At 44.7% G+C, this 10,792-nt stretch overlaps 3 pseudogenes; 2 read left to right on the forward strand and 1 right to left on the reverse strand.

Annotated features, from left to right (window-relative positions):
- Window positions 1–7,684: 7,684 nt before the first annotated feature.
- Window positions 7,685–7,804, reverse strand: LOC134971075 (5S ribosomal RNA; annotated as a pseudogene).
- A 1,011-nt stretch (window positions 7,805–8,815) lies between these two features.
- Window positions 8,816–8,935, forward strand: LOC134971225 (5S ribosomal RNA; annotated as a pseudogene).
- Window positions 8,936–9,095: 160 nt separating this feature from the next.
- On the forward strand, window positions 9,096–9,215 carry LOC134970442 (5S ribosomal RNA; annotated as a pseudogene).
- Window positions 9,216–10,792: the final 1,577 nt, after the last annotated feature.

A 10,792-nucleotide genomic window follows, 5' to 3' on the forward strand; every position in this document is an offset into this window, starting at 1 on the left:
AATATCCAAGGATACAATATTTAAATGTTACACAATTTTATAGTACAGGTTGAACTCGATGAACATTTTTGTCTTTTTTTTCAACCTCAACAACTATGTAACTATGCAATGGAACCCCAGCCTGGGACTGTTGTTAGATGGAACTTAAGTCACTGCTTGATTATACTTAGCTGAGTATTTTCACTGGTAGATTCCCTCACACCAGAGCAGACACCCAAAACACGGCACCAAAGGCCTTTAATTAATAGAATATCTGACGTGTATTCATAACATTCAGTAAAAAATATATACAATCTTACATCATAAAAAAATAGGATTTTAATTACCTACCGGTAAATCCTTTTCTCGTAGTCCATAGAGGATGCTGGGGTTCACATTAGTACCATGGGGTATAGAGGGGTCCACTAGGAGCCACTGGCACTTTAAGAGTTTGAGAGTGTGGGCTGGCTCCTCCCTCTATGCCCCTCTACCAGACTCAGTCTACAAACTGTGCCCAAGGAGACGGACAACTTCAAAAGAAGGATTTTACACAGATAGTGTCGAGATTCACACCATCTCACAAATACAAGGCAAATCAAGCTAACTAGCTTGAAACATCAGCAATGGCTGAACAATATTACTTAACCAAGTAACAAAACAGTACTAAACCAAGAACTAAGAAGTACTGAACAAAGTAACCACTGCAGGATCATGAAGCGCTGGGCAGCCGCCCAGCATCCTCTACGGACTACGAGAAAAGGATTTACTGGTAGGTAATTAAAATCTATTTTCTCTTACGTCCTAGAGGATGCTGGGGTCCACTTTAGTACCATGTGGATGTACCAAAGCTCCCAGAACGGGAGGGAGAGCGCGGACGCTCCTGCAGAACTGATTGTCCAAACTTCAGGTCCTCAGCGGCTAAGGTATCGAATTTATAGAACCTTGCAAACATGTTCGACCGCTCGGCAAAGCTGTAAAGCCGAGACACCCCGGGCAGCTACCCAGGAAGAACCCACCTTATGAGTAGAGTCGGCCTTAACAGACGTAGGATGCTGCAATCCTGGCGTAGAAAACGTATGCTGGATAGTGAACCTGATCCAGCAAGAGATCATCTGCTTAGAAGCAGGACACCCAAGTTTCTTGGGATCATACAGGACAGAGTCCGATTTTCTGTGACGAGTAGTCCTCTTCACATAGATTTACAGAGCCCTTACAACATCCAAGGACTTTGATGAAATTGAGGATTCAGTAGCAACTGGCACCACAATAGGTTGGTCGATATGAAATGCTGACACAACCTTTGGAAGGAACTGCTGACGTGTCCGGAGCTCAGCTGTAACTTCATGGAAGATCAAGTAGGGGCTCTTACAAGACAAAGCCCCCAGCTCCGACATGTCTAGAAGAAGCTAAGGCCAACAAAGTGACAGCCTTCCCTGTAGAGGCTCGAACCAATCCGATTGGAGAAACTGCAGCACCATGTTAAGATCCCATGGTGCTATAGGCGGCACAAAGGGAGGTTGGATGTGCAGAACCCCTTTCAAAAAGGTCTGAACCTCCGTGAGGGAAGCCAACTGTTTCTAGAAGAAAATGGATAGGGCCAAAATCTGAACCTTTACGGATCCCAACCTCAGCACCATATCCACACCTGCTTACAGGAAGAGGAGAAACCGTCCCAGTTGAAACGCCACAGCTTGTGGGTCCCTCGACCTGGAACAATACCGCCAAAACTTCTTGCTGAGACGAGAGGCCATCATGTCTATTTGCGGTACACCCCAAAGATCTGTTACCTCCGTGAACATCTCCTGTATGGAGTCCCCACTTTCCTGGATGGAGATCATGTCTGCTGAGGAAGACTGCTTCCCAGTTGTTTACTCCCGGAATGAAGATTGCTGACAGTGCCCATGCGTCTTTTTCTGCCCAGAGGATGATTCTTGTTACCTCTGACATTGCAGCTCTGCTCTTCGTTCAGCCCTGTCAGTTTATGTAAGCCACTGTTGTTACATTGTCCGACTGCACTTGAATGGCTTGATTTCGCAGAAGATGGGCTGCTTGGAGAAGACTGTTGTAGGTGGCTCTTAGTTCCCGAATGTTTATTGGTATGCTGGATTCCAGGCTTGACCACCTTCCTTGGAAGGTTTCCCCCTGAGTGACTGCGCCCCAGTCCCGGAGACTTGCACCCGCGGTTAGAAGGATCCAGTCCTGAATCCCGAACATGCGACCCTCCAGAAGTTGAGGTAGTTGTAGCCACCAGAGGAGTGAAATCCTGGCTTTTGTCAACAGACGTATTCTCTGGTGCATGTGTAGATGAGATCCCGACCACTTGTCCAGGAGATCCAGTTGGAAGGGCCGAGCATGAAAACTTCCGTACTGTAGAGCCTCGTAAGAGGCCACCATCTTCCCCAGAAGGCGAATGCACTGAAGAACGAAACCCGGGCTGCCTTCAGGACTTCCCAGACCATTGTTTGTATCATCAACGCTTTTCCCCCCAGGAAGAAACGCCCTCTGCCCTTCTGTGTGGTCAGCTCCAAATGTGATTTTGGAAAATTCAGGAGAAAAATGGCCTGCAACAACCTCTCATTGGACGATGCCTTTATCAGCAGATCACCCAGATATGGGATTATGTTCACCCCCTGTTTGCGGAGGAGAACCATCATCTCTGCCATCACCTTGGTGAACACCCTTGGTGCTGTGGAGAGGCCGAATGGTAGTGCCTGGAATTGATAGTGAGTGCAAATCTGAGATAAGCTTGGTGAGGCAGCCAAATCGGAATGCGGAGGTACGCATCCTTGATATCCAGGGATACCAGAAACTCTCCCTCCTCCAGATATGAAATCACTGCTCTGAGAGACTCCATTTTGAATTTGAACACCCTCAGGTAAGGGTTTAACGAGTTCAAGTTCAAAATTGGTCTGACTGAACCATCCGGTTTCGGTACCATGAAAAGAGTTTGAATAATAACCCTTGTTTGCATATGAGGTTGAACTGGGACAATGACCTCTTATTTTTCCAATTTTAGGATGGCTTCCTGTAGGATAGTCCTGTCTGTCAGCAAAGCTGGCAAGCCTGATTTGAAGAATCGGTGAGGCGGGAGTTCTTAAAACTCCAGTCTGTACCCCTGGGACACAATATCCTGTACCCAGGGATCCAGGCCGGATGACACACAGACGTGGCTGAAACGTCTGAGTCTTGCACCCACCAGCCTTCCTCCAGGCTTTGAGGTCCTCCGTCATGCTGAGTATTTTGAGGAACCAGAAGCAGGTCTCTGGTCCTGGGAGCCTGCGGGTGCAGGCTATTTGGATTTTGCCCGACCACCTCTAAAGAAAGTGGTAGAAGGCTTGGGCTTTTTTGTCTTAGCGGTCCAAAAGGACTGCTGCACAGCTGAAGAAAACGGTTTCTTCGTAGAAGGAGTAGCAGAGGGAAGGAAAGGTGACTTACCCACGGTTGCCGTGGAAATCCACGCATCCAACGCTTCCCCAAATAGAGCCTGACCTGTGTAGGGTAGGGTCTCCACACTTCTAGATTCCGCGTCTGCAGACCATTGGCATAGCCAGAGTCCCCTACGAGCTGATACCGACATGGAGGATATCCGTGCAGTCAGTTTACCCAGTTCTTTCATGGATTCCACCATAAACCCAGCAGAATCCTGTATATTACGTAAAAACAATTCAATGTCACTTCTATCCATTGCATCCAAATCCTCTAGTAATGTGCCCGACTACTTTACTATGGCTTTAGAAATTCATGCACAGGCAATGGTGGGCCTTAAGGCCACTCTTGAAGCAGTGTATATGGATTTGAGCGTAGTGTCAATTTTACGGTCAGCCGGTTCTTTCAACGCGGTAGAACCAGGGACAAGTAAAACAACTTTTTTAGACAGTCTGGAGAGCGTTAACAACTGGTGGGTTTTCCCATTTTTTCCTATCTTCCTCAGGGAAGGGAAAAGCAACCAGAACTCTTTTTGGGATCTGGAATTTTTTCTTTGGGTTTTCAACAGGATTTTTCAAATATAGCGTTTAATTCTTTAAACGCGGGAAAAGTTAGCAGGGCTTTCTTATTATCAGTGAAGTAAGCCTCCTCAACCTGCTCAGGTGTAGTGTCATTAATGTTTAACATCTCTTGGCCTCAATCATGAGCTGCACCCCCTTTGCAAGGGATGCTGCCCCCCCCAGCACATCCCCATCACTGTCTGAAGTAACAGAATCGGTATCCATGTCATCTTGCATAATTTGGGCAAGGGCACGTTTCTGTGGGAACATGCAGGAATAGGGACAGAGCCTACCAAAATGCCATAGACTCTTCAACACATGAGTTTGTCTCAGTATTAGCTTCAACAACCTCCTGAGAAGAAACATCTCCTGCAGCATATGACACAGAGTCCCTAGACATGGCTATGTGAGATAGTAAACACTCCCCCCCCACACACACACAGGGAAATGTCAGACACAGTTTCCCCCCAAGTATGCCACAAAGAGACACAGAGATTGGAGCCAACCCACACACACAGTGCTTTTTAAGGTAGAACTAATAAAACTACCAGGGCTGTCTGTGTACCTTGATAGACTACACAAACTTTACACAGCTTCCCCCTCCCTTCGACAACCCCCTGGTACCATACAAGATAGCTGGAGTTGACTTGGAGGGACAGCTCTTCCTGTCAGTGCTTCCGCAGGCAGGAAGTTGTTGATGAACACTGCTGGGTCTGCTCTGAGGAGAAGCTCTGCCCCCTTTAATGGCACTGCTTCCCGCTCTCCTGTAGTTTATACTGGCCTGAGGAATTGTGCTGGCAGCAATCCTGGGACCCTACCAGGCTTGCTGGACAGTGTAGGGTGTAGGCGCTGGCTAGGGCGCCCCTCACAATGCCTCACCATGTAGTGCAGTTAGTACTGTGCTCCCTACCCTGTTGCCGCCATCTTCACAACTGCTCCCCGCTTGCCAGGGGGGGTGGTGACTGACTCTCCACTGAAGTCTTCTGGCTCAGTAAGGGGGTGGCAGCATGCTGCTGGGGTGAATGATCCACTGTAGCAGCAAACATTCGATCCCCATAGGAGCTCAGTGTCCTGTCAGCTGAGATAGTGGGTCAGACCCCTCAGGGCAGACACTACTACCCCCTTTAGTCCCTCGAAGCAGGGAGGCTGTTGCCAGCAGCCTCCCTGTGCCTAAACTCTAAATAAAAACAAAAAAACTAAGAACGCCTATGGAGCTCCCCTAGCTGTGACCAGCTCCTCCGGGCACATTTTCTAAACTGAGTCTGGGAGGAGGGGCATAGAGGGAGGAGCTTGCCCACACTCTCAAACTCTTAAAGTGCCAGTGGCTCCTAGTGGACACGTCTATACCCCATGGTACTAATCTTGACCCCAGCATCCTCTAGGACGTAAGAGAAAGAGGTGTTTTGCATGAAACCAATGCTACACAAGGTCAGGTGTAATCAAGTGCCACCAACCACCCTAGGATGTGAGCTCAGTGGTAGAAGCTCCCAATGCAGACAATGGGTCCAATCACCTTTAAAACCCTATTCATTTTGTAATCTACATAGGACTTCTTTAGTGGTAAAATCTTTAAAGAAAAATTAGATAAAAGGGTCTCATAAGACTTCAGACATTATGCTGTTATATGGTGGAGGGGAAAATAATTTTGCTCACCATGCTGCGGGCAAGGTTACTAATCCCAATCCTAGTCCACATGGATAGTAAAGTATGAAAAGGTTGATTAAAATGCTTTAAAATACCAAAAAGCTGTTTCGACCATATGTGCGTTGACTATTTATACCTGTTGACCTTTTCTACCTGTCGACCATAAGCACTGTCAACCTTTTACATGTCGACCTAATGACAAACGACATTTTCATGGTCGACCTATAATCCGGATACAGATGATTTTATATAAATATATATATATATATATATATAGAAGATGGAAGGCGGCACTCAGGAGACTTACTTGAAAGTAGAAAACGTTTTCTACTTTCAAGTAAGTCTCCTGAGTGCCGCCTTCCATCTTCTATATGCAGAGCGATTTTGCTTAAGGAGGGCACCGGAGCCAATTCCCTGCGGGACAGAGGAGTGCCAGACCAAGGACAGTGCTATATATATATATATATATATATATATATATAATATAATATATAATATATATTGGTGGTGTGCAGACCGGCACTTCAAACTTCCAGAAGTTAGCTGCTCCGGTGCCTCCAGGCTATAGTTTAGTACAGTGTATAAAGGATACTGCAGCACTCAGAGTCTAGGCAAAACAATTTTGTTTTGCCAAGACTCTGAGTGCCGCAGTATCCTTTATACTATATATATATATATATATATATATATATATATATATATATATAATAGTATCTCTGTGGGTCACACTTATTTCATAAACTAATTTAATTGAAATATTTTTACCGGATACTTATAAAGAGAGGATGACCTTACATATATAAACACCCATATTTAAAACACATACATCTTTTTATTGTTAAAAATTCAAATTCACATTTACATTAAATGGAAATGATAATGAACATTTCTTTTACTTTGAAAATACAATTGTTTGTTTCAACTTTTTAAAAATGATAATAAAGAGCTTTCACCAAACACGTTTCATCTTATAGCGACTGCTTCAGGGGTGTTCTTTGGGGTGTTATCAAAAATAAAAAAATAATAAAAGAGATATATATATATATATATATATATATGCAAAGGTTCCCTGGGTGGACATGTAGCAGTTCCCCCAATAGCAAACAGGAACCAGGCGGCACTCATTGGATTTGAAAAAATGCTAGTGTATTAAAGGTGAACAAAGCATGATATTCCAACCATACACAATTTGAGGAAGGCACCTTGGTTATATTGATTTATTTGGAGTGCCTATTATATTCCTACATATATATATATAAAATAAAAATGAAGTGACAGCACTCTATGTCCTATAACAAAAATTGCTGGTGCAAGGTCCTGGTAATTGATACAAACACTCACTTTTTCCACAGTTGAAAAAAGAATTAGACCAGCACTCACGTTTAGTTGGTGAAAGAAAAAAAGGGTTTTATTCCTGATAAGCCATCTGGATGTACCCTACTGCTACAGTTCGCCCGACAGCCGTTTCAACGCTCAATGGTCTTCATCAGGGGCAGCTGTCACTCAGTCCGGAGTTGCTTAAATAGCAAGGAAGGCGCCAGAAATTTTGAACAGGAAGCCTGGAGGCAGCGCGTCATAGCTACTGTCCGATTCGCTCCTTCCTGCACGTGGGCTGTGTTGCTATGATACACAAACCCGGCTCTCTCCTTAGCAACCCGCTCCGGTAGTGTGACAATCGTGTAGTACGGGCTGATCTTTATTAATGTGCAGCGGCAAACAGGTGAAGTTGCTGCTGTCTATGTTCCCCGCCAGGGGCACACATGTAGAGTAGTTGACCCCACAGTGCGCCGACAGCATGGAAACACTGACAGCCCAAATTCATGTAAATCGTGAAACAAAATATAACATATAATGCAAGTGAACCAAACTGTACTTTCATGCACAGCAAGGGTATCCTACCACTCAGGGAAAATTAATATCTAAATGTAGCACATCATCAGATTGGTGTAATATAGCCATAATTAATAACATCATAAATAATAGGTACCAATCAGGAGGGACGTGGAAGGCAGATGCGAGCACCATGTGATGTAAAGGACAGAAGGAGGATGCCAAATCGTCACCTATAGGATCAATTGGTACAATACCCAGTATTCCCATGTCATCACCAAGCATGGTACTAGCTGGGCCCAACACTGCTTAATTGCCAAGATCAGACGGGATTGGATGGTTTCCAGTGTGGTATGATTGTATCAAACAGATGTGTCCATATGTATATACCTCCCGTAGTGTCCATATCTCGTTTCACAGCCAAATCACATCATGGTCCTGTATATTGGTGTGCATGGAAGGCCACCACTGTTGATACCAACAACTAGGCTATAGCAAGAAAAGGAGAAGCACAAACCGACTTATTTGATACAACACCCAGTATTCCCACATTGTCTCCAAGTGTGGTACTAACTAGGCCCATCACTGCTTAATTGCCTGAAAGATTTGCTTGTTGTAACAGATTTCTCCAATAGAAAAAAGATCACACCCTCTCACTGGTTGACCATCAAAACAGGGGTTCATAAATGCACAGGTTGTCCAAACTGTCCATTCTTGCTACTTGGCAATCGGTTTATTAACCCTCAGGACAACAAGACTTATACCATTAAACAGAGACTTGACTGCAACAGTAAATTTGTAGTCTATGTACTGAAATGTCCATGCAATTTGCTTTATGTTGGAAAGACCAGCAGGATGCTGAAGGAGCGCTTAAGCCAGCATCGTTCAACAATCAAAAAGAGCATTACCCAGGGTGAGACTTCAAGTGACTTTTCAAATTTACCTGTGGCAAGACATTTTATGGAGGCAAAACACACCATCAATCAACTTAAGTGTTGCATCTTGGATCAAATCCCACCACTACAAAGGGGCGGTGACCGCAATAAAATCTTACTACAAAGAGAACACCAATGGATTGATAGATTACAAACACTGGCCCCTAATGGGCTCAATGAAGAATTTCGTCTAGGATGCTTCCTTTAACTCTGCACAATATCCCACAGAGTCTGACTTTTTGGTTTACTTTTCTGAGACACCGCCGTGTGTCATGTTTATGGCTTCTGATTGGATATGTCTAACCATATGTCACCTGCTAATGCTTGATTGTTTTGTCCATCTGAGCAATATATGTTTCTCACGTACAGGGCCCATTGGGCTCTTTTAGTTTGCATATTGGACATGCTTAACAGCTCATTGCTTTTGCACACCTTGGAGATTGATACTATCATACCACACTGGATCCCATCCGATCCCGTCTGATCTTGGCAATTAAGCAGTGATGGGCCTAGTTAGTACCACACTTGGAGACAATGTGGGAATACTGGGTGTTGTATCAAATAAGTCGGTGTGTGCTTCTCCTTTTCTTGCTATAGCCTAGTTGTTGGTATCAACAGTGGTGGCCTTCCATGCACACCAATATACAGGACCATGATGTGATTTGGCTGTGAAACGAGATATGGACACTAAGGGAGGTATATACATATGGACACATCTGTTTGATACAATCATACCACACTGGAAACCATCCAATCCCGTCTGATCTTGGCAATTAAGCAGTGTTGGGCCCAGCTAGTACCATGCTTGGTGACGACATGGGAATACTGGGTATTGTACCAATTGATCCTATAGGTGACGATTTGGCATCCTCGTTCTGTCCTTTACATCACATGGTGCTCGCATCTGCCTTCCACGTCCCTCCTGATTGGTACCTATTATTTATGATGTTATTAATTATGGCTATATTACACCAATCTGATGATGTGCTACATTTAGATATTAATTTTCCATGAGTGGTAGGATACCCTTGCTGTGCATGAAAGTACAGTTTGGTTCACTTGCATTATATGTTATATTTTGTTTATAAAGAAGAGTTACGTTTAATAATCTCCTTTGGCACACTAGCACCAAAAGGGTTAAACATTGATAATGAAATAAGGTCTATCATCTGCAAGTAGAACCAATCATTTAGTATACAGATATCCAATACCCAGAAAAAGTACACAGGGAACATAGGATTATAAACCACTCCAAAGTAGGAAAGTTATATATATCCCAAATATTTCATAACAATACCAAAGAATCCACTTTACCATAATTGTTGACACACAAGAAACATCTTGAATTTTTTAAAAGCTCCGTGATCAGATAGCATACTAACAAGCCACATACCATTGCCACATAAAAAAAAAAAGGAACTTCATTTGCATTGCCATGTTTTCAGACTTTCCCTGTTTCTGAAACTCACAAATGGGACAGATTGCAGGAACATGTGATCTGCCCCCTGCAATACTAACAACCTCAACCACCAATCAAAAAACAAAAACACAAAAAACAAAAGGGAACTTCATTTGCATTGCCGTGTTTTCAGACTTTCCCTGTTTCTGAAACTCACAAATGGGACAGATTGCAGGAACATGTGATCTGCCCCCTGCAATACTGACAACCTCAACCACCAATCAAAAAAACAAAACAAAAGGGAACTTCATTTGCATTGCCATGTTTTCATACTTTCCCTACTTCTGAAACTTACAAATGGGACAGATTGCAGGAACATGTGATCTGCCCCCTGCAATACTGACAACCTCAACCACCAATCAAATCAGTGGAACAAAGGAGGAACTGATGCTGGTCCCGCCTGCAAGCCAATTTAACATCCAATACTGACAATCTCAACCACCAATCAAATCAGTGGAACAAAGGAGGAACTGATGCTGGTCCCGCCCGCAAGCCATTTTAACATCCACCACTATCAGAACACTGCAAAGACTCCCAGAGGAAGACCGATCCGGTTGAAACGCGCTGGAGGAGACGACTAAGAGACATCAAACCATTGGAGGACAGGAGAGTGCTGTGAGACCCACGGACCTACGGCGCAGACATAGGTAAGCAGTACAGACGGACGGGCAGCAGGAGGACCACACAGGTGAGTACTCCGTTGTGGGGAGGTGCAATACTGCCACAGGCTCTGTTTAGATCCTGCGGCTGAGCTCCCCCCCACGTGAACACGACCAACCCAGCGAGCGGCGCAGGCACACGGGGAGATCCCTAACAGGACGAACCGGAGAGCGGGTGCGCAAGCTGAGGGACGAGTCTGTCCGGAGCTGCCAGGAGGTTCCCGCTGCCCCCCGCACCTGTACATCTTACAAGTACGGCCGCAACGATAGTGCACGAATACCTGACTTCCACACACAGAG

Source organism: Pseudophryne corroboree, chromosome 11 (assembly GCF_028390025.1).
Source record: "Pseudophryne corroboree isolate aPseCor3 chromosome 11, aPseCor3.hap2, whole genome shotgun sequence".
Taxonomy (NCBI): Eukaryota; Metazoa; Chordata; class Amphibia; order Anura; family Myobatrachidae; genus Pseudophryne; species Pseudophryne corroboree.